The following is a 21,148-nucleotide window of genomic DNA, read 5'->3' as shown; positions in this document are numbered from 1 at the left end:
GGGCCTGTCAGTATCTCTCAAAAGATAAAGAAAATATCCTAAAGAATTAAAACTGAGAGATAAAATAATCAAAAGAAAATTACCTATCCTTAGTGTTCTGTTTTTGCATATCTATCTGCACAACAGGAAAGACAGGTTTGTTCAGTTCACATTGAGAATACTGTCTTCAAGCCCAGAATGCTGCTTGGTGGATAGTGTGGAATACTTGAAATTATGTTAAAATCCACTGTGAACAAAGACCAAATGGAATACAAATACTTCATTGTAGTGTTTTGCTTCTATTTAATAAAACTTTACAAATTTGTGTATCTCTCAAGATAGAGTACTGCTCAGGTCCTTATAAATCTTGGGTTTAGCTGAGGTGGTCTCAGCTGCTATTAAAAGTGATAGGTATTATTATGAAATGTAATAGGTATTATTAAAATCACCAGCAATGTCAAAGAACATATTCTTTACATGCATGGTATTCCCAAAATGTAACTTGAAGTTGGACTTTGCTTAGGGATCATTTCAACCTCAGCTTTCAGCCTAGTCTAACAGTGGTGGCTAAGAAGACTGTAGCTAGCAGTGCATGTGAGTTGGGAACCAGCACAACTATATTAATGTTTCATTTATTTCAAAATGAAAATTGTGGTTTCCTGGCTAGTTCTGATTTGGTAATGTCGAGTTTATTATTTAGGCTCATGCTTAGTAACAAATCCTATGATGCTCTCGTAAAAACTTTAAAGCAAACTGTTTTGCTCTGCAGCATCTTGCAACCAATAAGAATTCTGTCTTGAAGGGAGAGATCATTTAATAAAATAAATGGCAGTCTATCCTGATAAATTCATAAATTCTCAGAATCATTTCTTTAAAAATTAACATCCCCAGTTTAGGGAAAATGTAACATATGCTCTCTTATAAAAAAGAGTCTTTTTGAAAGCTTCTATTGACATACAGTATGTATGAGGACAACATTCAGATTGCAAATTCATGGCTAAAAAGAAGGAAAACCTAAGGTTGCTTTAATACTGTTAAATCATATGCTTTATTCTTATCAAATGTATTGAAAAATACATTTAGTTGTCTTCGTAGGCACCGTCAGTGAGAAATTATTTTCGAAATGGTCTTGGTTTCTCTGAAGCAAGCACACAACTGCAGCAAGTGCAGCTTTTTTTGCAAGTGTTTTCTTTTTTCAGTCATTCAATTCTGCTACTATCTTTTTAAAATCGTTAAAAAAGTAACTAATATCAACAGCTCTATTGTTGTGTATTTTTCCAATATGCAGATTTAGTCTGAAAGATTATAATAGAGATCTGGGAATCCATGAAATAAATATAGGACTGTTAATAAAAAGTTGACTTTCTTGTCAACCAAGTAGAATTTCACACATCTACACAGGTTCAGAAAAAAAAATAAGGTGAACATTACAGCATTTATTTGTTCTAGAAAGGTCTTTTCCATGCAGTTAATTTCCCTTACGGGCCCAAATTGCAAATATTGAAGTTGTTGTCTCTTATTTTTATTTACTTTATTTTTATTTACTTTACAAAGCATATAATATAGTTTCCTATTTACAGAAAAGAATAAATGCCGTAAGTCATCTGGAAATCTAGGATTTTGCTTTTTGCTTGGTTTTATTTGGTTTTTGTGTGGCAGTATGGAAATGGGGGGGGAAAGTTCTTTGTACATGAACTGCACTGCAAACTCACAGCCTAGATGGCTGTGGCTGTCACCCTTATCTGAACGTGGCAGAATAAGAATTTATTCCTTCATTCTAGTAGCAAGACATGATGAAAGAAAAAGAATCGTATACACAGTATTTAACCATGTTTAATTACACACACATTATTTTTGCAGCATAGACATCTGCTTAAAATTTTGTTTGCCTTGCAGGAATTAGTTTACATACAACCAATTGGATGTGGTTTGTTCATTTAACACTAATGAATAATTGACAAAATATTATTCATCCATTTGCATATATAAAATGCCAGTGCACAAAACATATTTTGCTGTTTTTCCTTATAATTCTGGATCTTTATCAGTCATGCAGGACCATACATCACCGTAAATAATAAGCTTATTATTATTCTATTTCACTGCTGAGGAGAAAGGGGATGGGAAGGGGGAGACCTCAGTATCCTACAAAAGAAAAGAAAAATCTATACATTAAATGGATTCTGTAAGAACTCCGGGTGATTTCAGTCCCCCACTGGTTTTAAGTAGAAATGCTGAGATTTCTATTTCAGGAAGGATCGAAGAGATGTTGAATTACTGACCTGCTCATGACCCCATTTGGATTTCCTGAGTTCCTGATCAGACAAAGAACTAAGCAACTTGGATACAACCATTTTGTCAATAATGATTGCTCCCAGGGTCCTCTTCCCATATCTGAGATTGTCTGCAGGTTCCTTCCCACAGAGGCAAAACTATGCATCCTCCCAGACAAACCTAACAGCAGTTACATAATTAGACGGCTCTAGGAACTGCCACAAATAATCTGTTTGGACACCATGGTTGGTACGTGTTTATGAATAGGATTCAACTTCAAATTCAGATCCCAAAATATGGACAGCTGTAAAAGAGATTTCTACATGTGACTTAACTACTTGAGCTTTCATTAGGTTTGCTGAGATGCTGTCTCCCTGTATATTTGATTAAAATAAATTACTGTAAATTTGGCCTTTCCAAATCAGTCTTCTAAATTACCTGTAGAAAGTTTTCTCTCTTAATTTAAGAATCCTTTCAGCCAAAGTGCTGTAATGCCAAAACACAAGTCTGTAAATAAGGCAACCTTTATCAAACTAGCTCACCAGTTTGTAATCTTAGCTACCCAAGAGCTCATATGACTTTGGGATAGTTAACATTCATGCAGGACAGTAAGAAGAGTTAGACAGTGTCCACTAGATACACTAATACAGATACACTAATAAGTATTAGTAAATAAGAATAAGCTTTGCTTTTGGAAATCTGCAAGAATTATTGCTCCAGTATATGGATTGTTTATAGACGATATATGCCTTATAAAATGCTAATTGAAAAACAAAACAAAACAAAACAAAAACTATATTCCTAAACATCTTTGTCATCCAGATGACAGTTTCAATACTGAAAAAAAATAATATATATATATTTTTTTTCTTTTCCCTAAACAGCACTGCAAGGTGTTGAATTTAACCCTTTTCATCATATCATTGAAAGAATCTCAATTGCATCAAAGGACTTTTTAAACTCATAGTGTCAATTTTATGTGGATGTATATTTTACCTAAGAGTTTTTAAATCAACATATTAATTGCTTGGGATCTTGGGGGGAAAATAAATAAATAAATAAATAGAAATAAGAATGAAAGAAATACACTTATTTTGCATTAATTTATTAATGCAAAAGGTATTGCATAGAAAGGAGATGGAGAGCATATGGGTTTTATGTAAGAGCAGTATGGAATTAATAAGGTAGGAACAGTTTTCTTCCATGAGTTCCTCAGACAATTTTTTATTATTTGCTTGCTGAACTTGACTGTGAAGTGAAACAAGTAATTTTACCTCATACAGTACCTCTTCAAGACTTACTGTGACACCTTGCCTTTCGAACATGTAAGTCAAATCTTCACAAAAAAAAAAATAGGATTCTGTTTGCCAGAATTCAGAGTTGAACTTATAGTTCAACTGAATACCAGAAGTGAAATTTCAAATTTTCAGCTGAAACTGGACCAGTCAAATTCTTTCATTTGATAGCATCTCTGAATTTTGTCAGGATATATAATTAGTTTGCTTTATTGGCTTAACATGATGTTCTTGCTGTAAATATAATGTCATTTCAGTTTTTATTAGCACTCCTATTCTGCCTCCTGAATCTGAAAAGAAGTTTCTGGGTTGCTTTGGTCAAGACAGAGAATTTTTCAGGAGATTTTTTATGGATCACAGGGCTTTAAAAACCAAGCGTATGTGCTGCAGGGCCAATGCAGCTGAGGTGAGATTTTATGCAGCTGAATTAGAATTAGGCATCAAGAGAGCTGAACCATTGAAGCCTGCAGAGGTTCTCTGGAGAACGCTTACAGAAAACTTATTTTCCCCAAATCTTCTCTTTTATATGGTTGAATATTGAGTTTGATTTTATTTCCTATGGAAATCAGGGTCAATGTGAAAGCTTCTTTTTTTTAGTATGTTCAGAATGTGACAGGCCCTGGAAGGTAGTTCCTCAGTGTCCTCTAAATCCCTGCAGGGTATGCCATATCAGCCAAGAGAAAGACAAAATCCTTGAAATAATAATGAATTTCCTTTTTCTACTTATATTTGCTTCTTAAAGATAAATCACTCTATATTTTTTTTCCTTTAAAGTTTATACGAGACATACAGAATCACACAGAATTGTCTAGGTTGGAAGAGACCTCCAAAATCACCTAGTCCAACCTCTGACCTAACACTAACAAGTCCTCCACTAAACCATATCGCTAAGTTCAACATCTAAACATCTTTTAAAGACCTCCAGGGATGGTGACACCACCACTTCCCTGGGCAGTCCATTCCAATGCCTCACAACCCTCTCAGTAAAGAAGTTCTTCCTAATATCTAACCTAAAACATCCCTGATGCAACTTCATCCCATTCCCCCTTGTCCTGTCACCAGGCACGTGGGAGACCATACCAACCCTCACCTCACAACAGCCTCCTTTTAATGTACTTATAAACAGCATGTATTTAATTTCTTGTTGACATTATACTTTCAAATAAATGTTACTTTTCTTTCAAACAATTTAAACCTGATTATTTTTATGCATTTTCACCTATCTGGAGTACAAAATGATTATTCTGCACTAATATTACAATATCTCAGGTGCAACTGAGACCCTTTTGATGAAGTTACTCATGAGTCTAAGGTTCTCAGATATCTGTTGTTATGACTTTGGACAGTGACTCTACTTTACTTTGAAGCTCTTTGCCACAAGTAAGGATTTCATTATAGTCTCTGTTTATTTTATACTATATAATATTTATAATATCATTATTATTTTACAAGAAAAAAATATATTTATATTATCAGGCAAGAGGGAAAGAAGCAAGAAATAACAAAACAAAACAAGAAGCAAGAAAAACAAAACAAAACAAAACCTGTCAAATCTTTCAAATGTTTACAAATAATTGCCTTTTGACCCTTTCTATGAATTATCTTGCTTTAGCAACTGTTGTTGCAGGCCTCAAACACCTTATAATAATTACTAGAATCTTATAACATAAAACATACCACCACACTGAATAATAAAGAAAAGCATGTGTGTATTATTTAGGGCAATTATTTTATTTTTGTACAATATAGGAGGATATAAACCTAAGGAAAGAAGATAAGATTTAGTGAGGGGATAAATAATGAAAAAGGAAAAAGGTTATTATTTTTGTTTTTGCATTCAAAGCTTTCCTAATACAAAATCTTTTTCCACATTTTTTCCTTCTTTTCTCATTTTAAAAGTTAACGTTTAAAAATACCAGCACAATAATAACTTTTGAGAGATTAATAAGGTCATAAAAATATCTCTGTTTGCTAAACTACTACATTTAAAAAGAGCTCTGGTTTCAGAGCTGATTTTGGTCATAATTTCTGTGTCAGAAGCATTTCAATTGCAATATAATCATGAAGTACATTTGCTTATTTTAAGATTCCTCACTAAAACTTAGGTATGGCTTATAAACTATAATTTAGATCTTCATTAGTTTGCTTGCTGCAAAAGTTTTAGTATCTCCTTATTTATCTGTCAGAACGGTATTGTAACTAGGAACTCAGATTACGGATCTCTGGGTCAGTTATGCAGACCGTGTATGAAAGATTCTTTTCATGGGAATCCTTACCTCTGACTACATGATACTTTGACTGTGCAAATTTATTGTAATGGTATCTACTTCCTTTGTAATGAAAATGTGAATAAATCCCTCAGTTAGAGTTAAAAAGGTTCATATTTCATGGTGTTCAACATTTGTGTATGTAGTTGACTATGTAAGAGGAAAGGCAATGAAGCGTACAACTCCTAAAGGAGAGAACTTAAATTGGATGATCACAGGTTATTCTGCACAGAATTTTACATCTCCTTTCCATACCTGAATTTCCCAAAAGTAAGCTATAAAAGACATATTTTTTTTTAACATAAGTACATTATTAAACTAGCTTGGAAGAAACAATAAAGTAACATGGTTCATTTTTACCATAATCAAAATTTGACTTAAATATTGTAAAATGTGCTTACGGAGTTTGGCAGTCAATGATCTATAGATTTTGTATTGTTTTGTATAGATATAGTATTGTATCACAAATATTGTATTTCCTTATTTTCAGTTTATGTAGAGACTTGTAAATAATTCTTTTTAACATAGATTTCATATTCCAACTATTTATTACTAGTTTACATTTTTACCACATATAGATATTTTTATGATTATGTTGTTGTAATACTATTGATTATGACCTGTTTGAATGTAGTGCTAGCAGCACTTTTTAGTAACTTTTTCAGCAACTTTTTAGGTTACAGTACCAATTCTTGAACAAAGTCCAAACAAGTGGAGTTTCTAAACCTTAAGAATCAAAGTATTGTCTGGTCTGTAGCCACCTACCAATGAAGGTCTGTGTTACTAATATCTTTCTGCAAATCCAGAGAAGCTATGAAACACTTTAATCTCCATCCCAGGAAGTCTAATTTCTAACAAACTCTAGTCAAAGCATGGACAGGCCATGTATGTTACTGGTGTTTCAGGAATGTGTTCTACCATTTGGATTTTCAGTTAAGAAAATAAGAGTAGTCTCTTTTTCGTTAGTGGATATTTTACATTAAAACAGTTAAAATTCTGGCTCAAGTAATGGAGTGAGAAGAGTCAGTTAATGGATACAGGAATTTAGATTTTGAATGAATGCCTGGCTGAATTTCTAGTTCATTATTCAAAAGTTCTAAAGGTAAATGTGCCAGTTGACAGCATTTGAATTGGTATTGCATAGTATCAAAGTGCAGTCTGGAAAACAAGCTGTGCTGTAGATTTTAAAATAACAGTTTTACAGTTTAAAGGAAGACCATGAAAAAGCCTGTTCTTTTTTTGACTACAGTTCAGAGAGTTCCTTCTAAGCCTGAAACAGTAACTATCCCTCCCATTTTCATGCCATTGTCAGAATAAATTTTTTTCTCATTTTTAATTTTAGAAGTAAAAGCAGCTAAAATACCACATGAGAAAATGTATTCTGTTTAGAGACACAATGAACTGTACTGTCTGTTATGGATATATTCCAGATAACTTAAAAAAAAAAAAAAAAAAAAAAAAAAAAAAAAAAAAAAAAAAAGACTATTAATGATAAAGAGAAAGGATATAAGTTTCTTTCTATGCAACTGACTTCAAAGGGTGATCATTGAAACTAAATAAAAACCATGACACATCTTATAAATTACATTGGTGTGTGTGTGAGAAACATGGGTTTTTACCCTACAGTGACACCAATGTAAGCCTCAACTGATTGGTATTTGGTTGGCTGGATAATTCAGAGAGGTTCAGTAGTCACTTCATAACTCAGTGATACTAAAGATCTATTGTGGTAAATATTACAAGAGGACTGCTGTGTTTACTCTTCAGACAAATAAATATTGATACTCAGCTGTAAGCACTGTAAATGACAGAGAAGTATTCCTTCTGATTTTATTTTGTTTGAAGATATATATAGGTGTGTAAATATGCTCATTACTTTCTGTGAAATATGTGGCAGTTAATACAGTGTTAGATTCTGCTCCTTGTGGAAATTGTTTTGCAAATATTGAATGCAATATCGATAAAATGTATGTTTGGTAATTATTTGAATATTTAAATATTTAAATATTGGATGACTATTGATGTAATAAAATGGATAGTCCAACATATAATCTGATCTTAATCAGGAGATCAAATATTTCTGAGACCGTGTACAAAATAAGTATAGTTGGCATATACTTGTTTGTGGATCTTCAAAAAGAGATGTATAGCCCCCTTATAGCATCTTTACTTTCTGCTCACTTTTGCTAGAATCAGTGATTATAACAGTTATAAAGATCCTATGTTGGTTTTGTTGATAATACATGATAATTTTAAAGTACTCTTGCTTATGGCATACTTGATTTAGCTCTGTAGTACTGTAAATATATGTAAATATATGTTTGTATGAATCAATTTCATATTTTTCTGCACAAATGAGCTCATAATAATATGTTTTTTGTTTTGTTTTGTTTTGAATCTATAAAAGCTGATATTCTTATTAAAGAACCTAAACTTCTAGCACCATGTTTATCCAGAGTACATATGTACACATGGATAAACATAAGCACATTGGGACATGAAGGAATATGTTCCCAGGTGGCCTTTCTTCTCCAAAAGCCAGCTTGGAAGAATGCAATTGTAGGATGTAATCCCCTGACCCTCCCAATAAAACAAAACAAACAAAACAAACAAACAAACAAACAAAACCATACTGTTGCTTCCAGGATCCTGACACAATAAACCTTTGGCAAGCCTAAAAACAAACCTTGTCCCTGTCCCCTCTTAAAAAATATTAGGCACAATTTCAGAAAAAAAAAAAAAAAGGTAAAAATAAAATAAAATAAAATAAATAAAATAAAATAAAATAAAATAAAATAAAATAAAATAAAATAAAATAAAATAAAATAAAATAAAATAAAATAAAATAAAATAAAATAAAATAAATGAAATAGTGGGCTCAGAAAGGGAGGGTAAATTTTTTCATTACAGAATTTTTACTTAGGTAAAGAACTGCTTGTTATGCTGTACTGGGCCAAAAGGGAGAACAATAAAACTTCACTCTAAAAATAGCCAAAATCTGTGTTCTAGAAATGAAAGTTCAGTAGATTTTCTATTAATTATTTAAAGTTGTTGGACTAAATAATGCAAAGTAAGTGCTGAAGTTGCTAATTCCAGTGTTGAGATCATCCTTAAATGTGACTTCCCTTCTTTACCAGTGTTTACATGATTCTTCCTTCCAGATAAAGAAAAAATTTACCTATGACATTTTAAAATTTATTCATGAGAAAAGTATGTGTTCTAGTCTCCCTAATCCTCAATATAGTGTAAAAGTTTAGTATTATGAAAATTGTTCAAAGAAAAAGAAATGAAGCAGTTCAAATATATTTTCCTTGACATGATTTCAGAGGGATTGAGTTGGTAGAAAGAAAATTTCCCATGATATAAGCATGCATTTGCAATCTAAATTAGGGCCTCATTAGAAAGTAAAAAACACGTTGGTGAAGTCTGCAATACAACCTTTTGCCATACAGTATTTGATTATGCCAACCATGTAATTATATCTTGATCCTTCCTGCAAATTATAAATATGTTACTGAACAGACATTCATATAGTTCATCTCAATGATCACAACGGAACTATGAAAATGAAAAGTGCAAAAATTAACCTCATATTTATATTTCTGTAAGACCAAGTCCACTACTATGGTTAACAATGAACATTCAGAGAGCAAAATGTATGCAGAACAACTTAGAAATCATAGTCTAAGTGAAAGTAGTATGTTAGTAGTAAGCTCACATTAGAGAGTTTATGTGAGATTAGATAAAAACATTTCCAAATTTTGACTGTGAACATTCCTGACATTTTTTACAATAGTAGGAAAACAGGTGGAATAATAACAATAATTCTCAAACAACCCATTTGCCTCACAGTAAGGTACAATCTTAGGTACAAAAATACTTGTACCTAAATATTTACTCAGTCATTTTCAGGAATCATAAAAAGGAAAAGATGATGTGTATGCCTCCATTAAACCTCAAAGTAAAAGGGAGTAAGAGAAATCTTAATGTGCATATGACAGAATCACTGAATGATTTTGGCTGGAATGGTATTTTTATCTAAACCCCTTACTCAAGCTAGGACACCTAGAACATGTTGCCCAGGACTGTGTCCAGATGGCTTTTGAAGATCTCAAGGAGGGAGTCTCCACAGCCTTTCTGGGCATTTCATTCCAGTGTTCAGCCACCCATACAGTAAAGCGCTTCTTGATGTTCAGATTGAACCTCCTGTGTTTCAGTTTGTGCCCACTGACTTGTCCTTGCACTTGGCACTACTGAAAAGAACCTGGCTCCATGCTCTTCAGACTCTGTCTTCAGATGTTTATGTACATTGATAAGATCTCAACTGGGATCTTATCAATGGGATCTCTTCTCCAGGCTGAAGAGTCTCTCTCAATTTTTCCTCATAGGAGAGAAGCTCCAGTCCCTTCATCATCTTTGTGGTCCTATATTGGATTTTCTCCAGTAGTGTCAAGGTATTTCTTGTACTAGGGAGCCCTGAACTGGACCCAAACTCCATGTTTGAACTCATCAGTGACTCATCAGGAGAACTATCACCACCCTTGTCCTGCTGGCAAAATTTTGCCTAATGCAGCTCAGGATAAAGTTAGTTTCCTTGGCAGCAAGAGTACATGGATGGCTCAGGTTCGATTTGGTGTCCACCAGGACCCCTGAGTTTTGCAAAGCTGCTTTCCAGCTGGGTGAACCCCAACATGTTTTCATGCATATGAAAATATGTTCCTTTCCAGCTGCAGGACCTTTAAGTTCTCCTTTTTGAACTTCATAAGGTTCCTGTTAGCCCATTTCTCTGGCCTTTCAAGGTCCATCTGGATAGCAGCATGAACCTCCGGTCTATCAGCCACTCCTACCAGCTTTGTGTCATCTGCAAACTCTGCCTCATCATTCAGATCATTAATGAAGATGTTAAACAGCACTGCATCTAGTACTCATCTCTTGGGTACCCTGCTAGTTACGGGCTTCCAACTATAGACTTCTTCCTACTAATGAATACCCTCTGCTCTTGGCTATTCAATAATGACTGCATTGCTACACAGAAGAGTGATAATTACTGAAAAAATAAAAGACTTCTAGAAATTATTAAAAATAAAAAAAAAAATAAAAGAAAAAGAAATAAAAATTAAAAAAAAAATAAAAAAGCAAACAAAAAATGAGGTTATTTCCCAGACAAATGAGAAAATAAATAAATAAATAAATAAATAAGTAAAGGAAAGAAGATAAAGTATTCACATTAAAAATCAACACAAAAAACTATTAATTTTACTAACAAGTTTTGGATTATGTTCTATTGTATGGTTTTGTTTTAAATTACTACCATATCTAAGAAATAATGTGATGGTATGATACATACCATCAAAACAGTTAACTGCAGAGACATTATTCTATACCGAAGATGACAGGAACCACAGAATCACAGAATTGAAGGGGTTGGAAGAGACCTTGAAAGATCATTGGGTTCCTTAGAGCAGGCTGCCAAGGTAGGCATCCAGACAGGCCTTAAATATCTCCAGAGAAGGAGACTCCACAATATCCCTGGTGCTCTGTCACCCTCACCATGAAGAAGTTCTTGCGCATGTCAGTGTGGAACTTCCTGTGCTCTGTCTTGTGATCATTAATCCTTATCCTGTCCCTGCAAACCACTGAAAAGAGGTTGGCCAAATCCCCCTGTCTTCCACACCTCAGGTATTTATACACATTGATGAGATCCCCTCTCAGTCTTCTTTTCTCAAGGCTGAACAGACACAGGTCTCTCAGCCTTCCTTCATAGGGAAGATGCTCCAGGCCCCATATCATCGTTGTGGCCCTCTGATGGACTCTTTCAAGGAGATCCCTGTCTTTTTTGTACCGGGGAGCCCAGAACTAGACACAGTACTCCAGGTGAGGCCTGACCAGGGCAGAGTAGAGGGGGAGGATCACCTCCCTTGACTTGCTGGCCACACTTTAATGCACACCAGGATCCCATTGGCCATCTTGGCTATGAGGGCACACTGCTGACTCACTGTCAACCTGTCGTCCACCAGGACCCCCAGGTCCTTCTCCTCTGAGCTCCTCTCCAGCAGGTCGTCCCCCAGCCTGTACTGATACTTTGGATTGTTCCTTCCCAGGTGCAGGACTCTACACTTGCTCTTATTAAACCTCATTTGGTTTCTTCCTACCCATCTCTCCAGCTAGTCCAGGTCTCGCTGAGTGGCAGCACAGCCTTCTGGTGTGTCAGCCACTCCTCCCAGCTTTGTGTCATCGGCATACTTGCTGAGGGCAGACACTAGCCCCTCATCAAGGTCGTCGATGAAGATGTTGAAAAAGACTGGTCCCAGCACCAACCCCTGGAGAACACCGCTAGTCATGGATCTCCAGCTGGACTCTGTGCTGCCAATCACCACCCTCTGAGCTTGGCCAGTCAGCCAGTTCTCAACCCACCTTGCTGTCCACTCCTCTATCCCACACTTTCTCAGTTTTGCTAGTAGGATGTCATGGGAGACAGTATCAAAAGCCTTGCTAAACTCAAGGTAGATGACATCCACAGGTCTCCCCTCATCTACCCATCTGGTGATGCCATCATAGAAGGCAACAAGGTTGGTCGAGCATGACTTCCCCTTGGTGAATCCATGCTGACTACTCATAACCTTCTTCTCTTCCAACTGCTTGGAGATGGCATCCTGAATGAGCTGTTCCAACACCTTTCCAGGGACAGATGTGAGACTGACTGGCCTGTAGTTTCCTCGATCCTCCTTCCTGCCCTTCTTGAAGACCGGAGTGACATTGGCTATCCTCCAATCTTCAGGCACCTCTCCTGTTCTCCAGGACCTTTCAAAGATTATAGAGAGCAGTTCGGCGATCACATCTGCCAGCTTCCTTAGCACACATAAAATAAAACACATATAGCACACATATTTTCTTTCTGATGGATCCCATCAGGACCCATGGATTTGTGTGCACTGAGCCCACTCAGACGTTCCCAAACCACTCTCTTTTCAACAAGGGGGGAGCCCTCCATTTCCCAGCCGCTTTCTCCTCCCACCAGGGTCGAGGAGTCCCGGGGGGGAGTCCTTGAAGCAAAGACTGAAGCAAAGAAAACATTCAGTATCTCCGCCTTCTCAGCATCTCCCGTTACCAGGACACCCTCCTTGTTAGCAAGGGACCCACATTATCCCTAGTCTTCCTTTTACTGTTTACATACTTAAAAAAAAACCTTCTTATTATCTTTTATGTCTTTTGCAAGCCTTTTGAAGTGCAGGGACATTTTTTTTTTTTTAATATGAGTAATGTATATATATAAATTACAAATAAATGATAAGTGTTTTAATTTAAAAAAAAAAATAAAAACAACAAGACCACACAAGATTTTGAAATTTATAGCCATTTCTTAATCTTAGATACCCAGGCAGATCTTCTTAAAATATTTTACATTCTGATTATATTATTTTACATTTTTTCCATTTCAGTTAAACGAAAATATAATTGTTGAAAACTCATTATCACCACAACACCAATGTGTGCATCCTATTGTCTAAGTTCTTTATTTTTTCTGCCCTCGCTATCTTCAGCTGGATCATCTGAAAGTATTTTCCTGCTTTTTTGATCCCAGTGGTCTGCTGTTGTCAGAAAATAACTTGAACATAGGTACTGGCAACAAGGAGTAATTTATTTCATCTTTAAGATGTATTTAATTTTATTTATATAACATACATGGATGCTCTGGTCTTATTTAGAAATTCACTTCCCTTTTTAAATTTACTTTAAAATATATTTTTGTTAAATTTGACTGATGCTTGAAATCTCACGTTTATAAAAACTTTTTAAAAAGTCAAACTTAAAGAGATTCATTTTATCCCTAAAAAGCCTTATTTGTGCATGGAAAACATCTGTGTTTGAAGACAAGTATTAAAGTACATTTTCTTGTACAGGTTTTCAATCATCCATGAACAATTGTACTTTGAACAGTTTTGGATAATGGAATGATGTGCCTTTAAATTTTGGAGCAAGAAAATGTGCTATCCATTTCAATGGATCTAATCAGTACTGGGACTATTACTCTAAATAAAATCTGTATATTTATTATTTTGCTATCGTATTCGAAATATTATTAAATCGATTTCCAATTTAAATATTGAAAAAATGTTTATGGAATTCTTTAAATTGCATAGTGAATGTGGGTGTGTCTTCCTTGAGCTCAAACTAAAATACAGAAAAATGCATTTAAACATCAGAGAAAAAAAATATTATATATAATTATATATTTATATATATATACACACATATATATATTTCACCCTGAGGGTAGTCAAATATTTGAACAGACTTCCCAGAGAGGTTGTGGAGTCTCTCTTCATAGAGATATTCAAAAATCACCTAGACATGGCAACCCTCTCTGGGTTGGACCAGATGACCTTCCAACTGAAACCATTTGTTATGCAATTTAAGTAATGGAAAAATATTAAGGAATTACAGAGATGTGTGTGTGTGTGTATGTAAATCAATGAACTATGACTGAATGACTGAACACACAAAAAAGGATATAATTTCTTGATTTTACTGCTTGGAAAGTGAAGAAAATTAAAGGTAAGGGACAGAGAGAAAAATGAGCATATCGGCATATCTGTGAGTTCTCTCCAGGCAGACCAGTCCCAGCTTTTTCAGCACCTCCTTTTCCATTAGATGCTTAATCATTTCCAATGCCTTTCACTGGACTCCCTCTAGTATTTCCAGATATGTCTTCTGGGGAAGACAGACCTGGGCCCAGCATTCTAAATGTGGTTTCAGCAGGACTGAGCACAGGAAAAGGATCACCTCCCTTGACCTACTAGTAATGCAGTCTAGATGTTGCATTCTGGTGCAACACTGTGGTGGGGTCACATTGCTTAATCATGTAACAGTTTCAACCTATTTTTCAGATGTGATCTCCTTTCATTTTTTTTCTGTCCTAGTTACTGTATTTTTTTTTTTTTACTTCACTTCATACAAAATTTAAATATTAAAAATATATTTTCTCAGTACTCTAAATTTTTTTTTCTAATATTTATAATATACATTTTTTCATGTCCATAATCAAATAAATAAGAAGCAGAAACAAAGTAGATCACTAAAGTGCACAGAATTAAAGCACTTACTGTTTTGGCACACCGCTTTACTTATGCCTGTTTTACTGCCTTACTGTTATTGTTGTTACCACAAGGCATTTCAGTCAGAATTTTAGTCATGCTGAGCAATGCATAAATCTACTGTTCAACACACCCTCTATTTCACTTGGACTATCATCTACCATTGTTTGAAAGATCATATAAACCTGAAAAATCTAATGTTCAAGAGAACAAAGACTGCTTCTACCCTTTCTTGTGGAGGCCTATGTAACAAGGAAAATAAAAATAGGTTATGTTGCTTGCCTCCATTAGAGTTTCTTTTCTATAAGAAAAAAATGATTGAAAATTTTGAAGTTGCCTTGTGAGAATCAAGGTTGTTTAAATAATTGTTATGATTATAAGGCATCATGTATTTTTTTTTAGTACTTTTAGATAATAATTTACACCTAGATATAGGTTCTGCTTTATGTAGAAGGAATAAGATAATCTCCAGGACATAAAAAGGCGGCAGAATCTGGAAATAAATAGAGATCACTTTTACTTTGTTTTGTATTAATTTATTTTTTGCATAATGACTGCTGAAGGGCTCTTTCATTCCATTTTTAAACCAAAATTAATCCAGGTGATTGTGGGAACCAATGTTTCTTTAAAAGTAAACTGCAGTCATAATAAAAGTGCCCTCCTCCCTTTTCATGGTTATTTGATCCATGAAGTCTATCCTTTTAGTTTATTTTACTAATCGCTGAAGTATCTGTGCCATTATGTTATGATATTTACTAAAAAATGAGTGAGTGAAAAACAAATTAATAAACTCTAATTAAATCCTTATGTACTGTTGATAGGATTCTCTCTCATTTTTGCTATGTGCTACAAAGCAGGCAATGAAGAGGGAGAAAAATAAATAAATACAAATAAAAATGAAATTTCTCTTGACCATCACAGACAGTTAAACCTTACAAAACAGAATTGCTTTGTAGAGAAAGATTGTTTTCTGTTTTTATTTGTTGTTGTTGTTTTCAAGAGAGGATGCCGTTCATAATATATTAATATTATAAGATACCCTTTAAATGGCACAAGAGTCACAGAATCATAGAATTGTCTATGTTGGAAGAGACCTCAAGATCATTGAGTCCAACCTCTGACCTAACACTAACAAGTCCTCCACTAAACCATATCGCTAAGTTCAACATCTAAACATCTTCTAAAGACCTCCAGGGATGGTGACACCACCACTTCCCTGGGCAGCCCATTCCAATGTGTAACAACCCTCTCAGTAAAGAAGTTCTTCCTAAGATCCAACGTAAAACACCCCTGGTGCAACTTTATCCCATTCGCCCTCATCCTGTCACTAGGCATGAGTGAGAATAGACCAACCCTCACCTCACTACAGCCTCCTTTAATGTACTTGTAGAGAGTGATAAGGTCGTCCCCTGAGCATCCTTTTCTCCAGGCTGAACAAACCCAGCTCCCTCAGCCACTCCTCGTAGGACTTGTTCTCCAGACCCCTCGCCAGCTTCGTTGCCCTTCTCTGGACTCAATCGAACACCTCGATGTCCTTCTTGTAGCGAGGGGCCCAAAACTGAACACAGTACTCGAGGTTCGGCCTCACCAGAGCCAAGTACAGGGGGACGATCACCTCCCTAGCCCTGCTGACCACACTGTTTCTTATGCAAGCCAGGATGCTGTTGGCCTTCTTGGCCACCTGAGCACACTGCTGGCTCTTATTCAGCTGACTATCCACCAATACTCCCAGGTTCTTCTCCGCCTGGCAGCTTTCCAACCACTACAGGCAGCTTCCCAGCCTGTAGCTCAGCTTGGGATTATTGTGCCACAGGTGCAGGACCCAGCAAGTTCTGGAGTCCTACCTTTAATACAATATCACACAATGCACATTACAGGGCATTCCTGGGCCCTGGGATACAACCTCTTATACTGTTCCTGAGCTAAAAGAGCCCTTAGCCTGCTTTGCCTAGCATTGTCCAAACTATTGCTGGGCATGATCTAAGAGCTTGAATTCTCAAGGAAGTATTCAAAGATATAATTTTCAAGGTCCCATGAGTAATTTTCACCTTTTTTTCAAAAGTAAAAAGAGCTTACCAGACAAGATGCAGACCATTCTGTTTTGCTAGCTTTGATGCACATAAACATTCACAGGCTTATTTAGTTTACTAATATAGACATAACCAAATGTTTTCCAACAAACATTTTCAGTGAAAAATCAGATTAAGATATCTCTGAATGGAAATAATGATGGCTTAATTCAGAAAATATTTCATATTTATGGCAGCCAGATAATTGCAAATCTTATGGATTTATCCAAGCTCCCTACACCAAGCTTCTGAGTTTGGAGAGATTAGTTGAACTTACATTTTCACAACATATAAACCAACAGTAATTTGCATTATTTATGAGCTTAGAACAATGATCAACAGAATGACTATGACTACCAAGAAAGTTGTATTAGCACTGTCTTAACATATTTGCTGGATGATCCCTGACATCTGTTTTATTATGTGTTTTTCCCTCCCTGAAGCTGTAATAGTGTTCATTCAATTAGGCTTTCATCAGGCAAACTACATATTAACAAGTGTTCCATACAGAAGCCCTGTGAACTAGTTCTGTTGGTATTTGATTTACACCTTTGCTTTTATCTTGAAATATACGTGCATACATATTATATTCTCCATTTCTTTCTTCTTCTTTTTTTTTTTTTTTTTTGATTTTTGTTTGTTTGTTTCAAAAAACACAGCATTGCTGAAGTTTTCCTTGTTTACTTTTTAAATAAATAAAATAATAATGGACAATTTTCAGAGGAAATATAATAACTTCTTAGAAATTGCTCTGCAACCAGCATGCAGATGAAGAAATGCAGAACAAATAATAAAATTTGTACTTGTTAGCTCCACATAATGTGGTAGTACAAATCATGTTGTTGCCATTTTTTGGCAGGTATTTCAGATTTTCAATAGTGGTCACAATTCAGATCACTTGAAGTCAGAGTCTAAAAAAAGCAAGACAAATATTTCCAAAAGTGATACAGACTGTGAAAATAAAATCCATAAAAATATGGATGCTCCAAAGTATTCAGGAGTTTGATATATTTTAAAGATGACAATGATGCTTACTGAAACAAAACAAAAAAAAACAACAACAACAATAAAACACGATTGCAACTTTCCAAGTTGAGATAAGGATTGGGTAAATGTGAAATGAGTGAGATAAAACAAAGGAGGTATATGTAACCCAGTAAAGTAAACAGTCCATGCAGCAAACAAGGAGAAAAACAAGATACTATGAAGGAAGATATTTTTGTGATAGCAATTTATAGTTCATATTATGAAAAGGAAAAATTTTCTGAATTTGGATTGAAACAAACTTTTCATTTTCATTACTTAAGAATCTCTGCTGTAAGAAGGATATGATTTAAAATGTCTAGCAAAAGAAAATTTTGACAAAGTGCCTGATACAAATATGTGATACAAAAGAGGACAAAAGATTTTCTACAAAGATTTCACAGAATATGTTCCAAAAAAAGTAAATTAATGCACAAAGTACAAAGTCATTGTCTTAAGTATCAAGCTGTATTTGTACAGAGGATAGAATAAAAATAGAATGATGCAACAGCATTGTTAAATTGTTTATTAAAATGCACAGTTATTATTTAAAAATATATAAGCAAATATAATTATAAAATCATTATTAGATAATTGTTGTCTGTATTTATAATAATATGTCTGTGTTTAAAATAATATAATAATAACAAATTATACATAATTTGTTACTCTATTGCTTCCAAATTCAATTAGAAAGTGTGCTAAATATTTTTTTTTTTAAATTTTTGGTATCCAAACTAACTTGTTTCCATATGGCTATTTGAGTGAGATCACTTAACCAAATTGAGAGTATGGTGAGAAATGGGAATTATATTTTCATAGATAGATAAAGAAGTTATAGTTTCATACTATAAAATATACTATATATATATATAGTATATAGTATAAAACTATAGTTTTTATACTTTATATAGTATAGTTTTTATACTATAGTTTTTATACTATAATATATATAACTATACATAGTTATATATATATAGTATATAACTATACTATACTATAGTTTTTTATAGTTTTTATACTATATATAGTTTTATAGTTTTTTAATACTATATACTATATATATATTATTATATATAGTATACATAGTATATATAGTATATATGATATGCATACTATATATATACACAATATATAAGTACATATAAGTGATATATATATTATAAGTAATATATTATATATATATTATATTACATATTATATATATATTTACATATATAATATATAATTATAGTATATATATTACGTATATACATAAGTAATATATATATACTTAAGTATATATAATTATAGTTTTATACTATATACTACAGTATATAGTTTCATAGATAGATATAGATAGATACAAAAGTTATTCCAGATAATGAAGATAAAAGAGGAAAAATATCAAAACATTGATTTTTTCATGCCACAGTGGTCATGAAAATATATATACACACATTTTTTTTTTTTTTCATCAAGAAGGATATTGTTTCCAAACCAGAAATTGGTTTCCATTATCTTGGGTGTCTGTTCTTCAAGAGATATATATCTCTCTTCCATATCTCCAAAAATATATGGAAATATACATACACGAAAGAACATGCTTGGGCATGTGTGTATGTAACTAAGAAATAAGTAAATAAGAATTCAGAAAGATGAAAAACATAGACATTTCTGTATTCCTTCAAATTGGATGAGAAAATTTCGAAGTCCTTCAAAGTGGATGAGAGCTCTGTATATATTAAACAGAATTCTGATAGCACATAGGAAACACACTGAAAATTTCAAAGAGAAATTATTTGAAAAATGGCAAAATGGACAAGGAGAAAAAGTAAAAATAACAAAGGAAACAAAGACAAACACAGCAGAAATGGAATAGTTAAAATATAACCTTATTCAAACTTCAAAATAAAAATGCTGACAAAATTCCAGTCATGTTATTTTTTCCCAGGTAACTTGAAAATATATATATATATATATGAACACCTCGATGTCCTTCTTGTAGCGAGGGGCCCAAAACTGAACACAGTACTCGAGGTGTGGCCTCACCAGAGCCAAGTACAGGGGGACAATCACCTCCCTAGCCTTGCTGGCCACACTGCTTCTTATACAAGCCAGGATGCTGTTGGCCTTCTTGGCCACCTGAGCACACTGCTGGCTCATATTCAGCTGACTATCAACCAACACTCCCAGATCCTTCTCCGCCTGGCAGCTTTCCAATTACTCATCTCCCAGCCTGTAGCTCTGCTTGGGGTTGTTGTGCCCCAGGTGCAGCACCCAGCACTTGGCCTTGTTGAACTTCATACAGTTGACCTCAGCCCATTGTTCCAGCCTATCCAGATCCTCCTGCAAAGCCTTCCTACCTTTGAGCAGATCGACACAAGCACCTAACTTGGTGTCATCTGCAAAGTAACTGAGGGTGCACTCGATTCCCTCATCCAGATCATCGATAAGAGTGACTGGAATGGCTGTACACATTTCGCTTAAGGACAAGTAGAAATCACTATAAAAAAAAAGAGCATTCAATAAAGTTGTGCTGTTAGGCAAGGCTGGAAAAGTCTGATTTCTAAAGTGTTCTGTGGTAGCCCATTCTGATCAGTCATATGCTCCATCTGGAATTACCAAAAAATGGTTAAGTCAAATGGCTGTAGTGTAGGGGAAACTAATGTGTGATGTCAGCTGCAGTCAGTAGCCAGTAGGACAAAGCAAACTTTGGAATGAGCTATCAAAACTAATTATTCTCATTTTTCTTAACTATTATATGGTAAACCTGGTATTACTAATTATTTATACTTGTATTATTTTGTCCTCAAATACAATTTTTTTTTTGATTCATGCTTCAGATACTAAATATATCTATAAGTGTTATCTATAAGTGTTATCTATATCTATTGTTTTCATCTAAAGTGTAACAGTCTTTAATAGATAAGGAAAGTATATATTTTTTTCTATTCAACCAAACAATGAACCTTTACACTTTAGTTTTCTATTGTAATAAAGAACAATATTCTTGTAACAGATTCACAGTCTGAAGTGTGGATAATAAAATTAAAAAAAAAAAAAATATTTTCTCAGCTGTCAGCTTTCATCAAAGCTTGATCTTGATATATTGTTGCCAAAGGTTTTTTTTATTTTTATTTATTTTATTTTATTTTTTTTTTTTT

Source organism: Aythya fuligula, chromosome 1, assembly GCF_009819795.1.
Source record: "Aythya fuligula isolate bAytFul2 chromosome 1, bAytFul2.pri, whole genome shotgun sequence".
In the NCBI taxonomy this organism is placed as follows: Eukaryota; Metazoa; Chordata; class Aves; order Anseriformes; family Anatidae; genus Aythya; species Aythya fuligula.
This window is presented reverse-complemented; position numbering follows the sequence as displayed.